Source organism: Sapajus apella, unplaced genomic scaffold (assembly GCF_009761245.1).
Source record: "Sapajus apella isolate SASKATOON/1434 unplaced genomic scaffold, GSC_monkey_1.0 scaffold3, whole genome shotgun sequence".
Classification (NCBI taxonomy): domain Eukaryota; kingdom Metazoa; phylum Chordata; class Mammalia; order Primates; family Cebidae; genus Sapajus; species Sapajus apella.
The window spans coordinates 35290139-35292137 of record NW_022436943.1 but is presented as its reverse complement, the minus strand read 5'-3'; the positions used below and the strand labels follow the sequence as shown (position 1 = coordinate 35292137).

At 42.1% G+C, this 1999-nt stretch overlaps 1 long non-coding RNA gene across 1 annotated transcript; it reads left to right on the top strand.

The window, feature by feature from the left end:
• The first annotated feature begins 415 nt into the window (after positions 1-415).
• LOC116529520 lies at positions 416-684 on the top strand. Its single transcript, XR_004259528.1, has 2 exons — positions 416-477; positions 584-684. It is a non-coding gene; the product is annotated as an uncharacterized LOC116529520 (long non-coding RNA).
• The last annotated feature ends 1315 nt before the right edge of the window (positions 685-1999 follow it).

Sequence of the window (1999 nt, the reverse complement as noted above, 5' to 3'; positions counted from 1 at the left end):
AATGTCTGGAGCGGACACAGTGCGAGCATGATTTAAGGGAAAAATTGTTATACCAGGGCAAGAATCCACGGCCCAGGCAGCAGTGTTCAGTATTGTAAAGATACCTGCGGTATGGCAGGTTTGGGGCAACAGCCACTCCTCCTGATAAAAAAGTTGTAGGACCTTGCTCCAGTTCTTGTGGTAGGCTGCCCTCAGACTGGCAATTCCTAGAGAACCCAAGGGCCCCAAACCCCTCCGGATAATCGCACCTTGGTGACTGTGAACTTTATCAGCTCTTGTTACTGTGCCCTGCTCAAAAAGCATCCTCCTATAGAACTCATTGGAAGCTGCCAGCAGGTGGCGGTACACACTGACAGCTCTGTCACTGCTGTGTGACTTACGCATCATCCTATAGATATTCTTAGCAGTAGCATGCCATAGATAGAGGTATAGCACACTGCACCCTCTTCACTGTGCATGGTCCACCTCCATGCCTCGGTGACCTAATGGGGGTGGACCCCTTACTGCACACAGCCCACTTCCTTGCCTCAATGACCTAATGGAAATGGACCCCTCGCTGCGCACTTTCCACCTCCTGGCCTAGGTGACCTAATGGGGGTAGACCCCTTGTTTTATTGCTCACAACTTTATCACTATCCTTAAATATGACTTCACTCACTACTCTGCCCCCTAAACTATACACAATAAATAGAGATGTTTCTGGACATTCGAGATCTCGCTTGACTCCACTTATAGGCGGTGTGGCCCCCCTGAACCCAGCTGCGTTTTCCTTGTACTTCTGTGTCCTGTCTCTTTATTTCTCGGATCCTGCACCTCAGCACAGCATAAGGGACACCCCACACCCTGTGGGGCCCTTAGCCCTACAGTAGATAAAAGTTTTAATTGTTCCATTACTTTACTATATATCTTTGTGTAAAATACTGACCAGACTTCATGGCCACTTTATGTCACCTCGAATAAATACGCCAACATTAAATGTTTCTTCTCTCTTTACTGCATTGATTGGGAAGAGTCTTTTGCTGGCAAGATTATTTCCTGAACCTGCATTACTCAAAGGAATAAGGATACCTAGTAATCTTTCTCATAGTCAATTTCTCCATGAAACTAAATCACTTTTCTAAATTCCTTCATTCATTCAGGACTGTACCATTATCCCCACGTTTTCCCCCAACATATTCATCTAAGAGAGAGAAAAAAATCTATATTTTTGGAGAGGTTTGACCATGAAATGCTATGACTTTCCTGTAAATATTAGATATCATTTGAATTATTTTGAATAAAGCCTGCCACTCAACATGTTATACTCTAGGTGTTAAAAAAGGCCTCTGCCTTAGGCATTTGTGTCATAGTAAGGTAATTGTTTTGTGTTAAATCATCTCTTTATCTGATTATTGATAATTCTGATCTATTGTTTCCTTGAAAATGAACCCCATTGTTCTGTTAATGTAAGAATATGCACAGACCATTCAAGTGGTATGGCTTGATATTTTAACTTTGGATTTTCCAGTGCCCAGATGTAGATTTCACTTTTCCATCCTGACTGAGATTTCAGTGTTGAGGATTACATCAATATGGTTTCAGTCTATACACCAACATCTATGAGCTGTGAGTAAAACGAATTAAAATTTTTAAGATTCAGTAAATTCACCTGCATAAAAGGAGATATTATTAGTATCTAATACACACGGTTGTGGCAAAGATTAACTGGCAAGATGCAAGTGGGTCACATGGAATAGTCTCAGGAATAATTCTCAATTTATAGCGATCAGTACCATCTCAATCATTCTTGTCATCGTTATGTGACATGGTAATCGCCCCATAAACTGTATACCTCGACCATACCTTGGCTTTCTGTTGAAATTGCTCTCTGTAACCCTAATGTGACAGGCAAGCAGTCCAGACCCACACCATCTTGGCCCCTGCGACTTGTAATAAGTAACTAAGGTCTGTAATTTCCACCCTACCCAAGCAATGTGTAACCTAATGCTTATCTTGACTT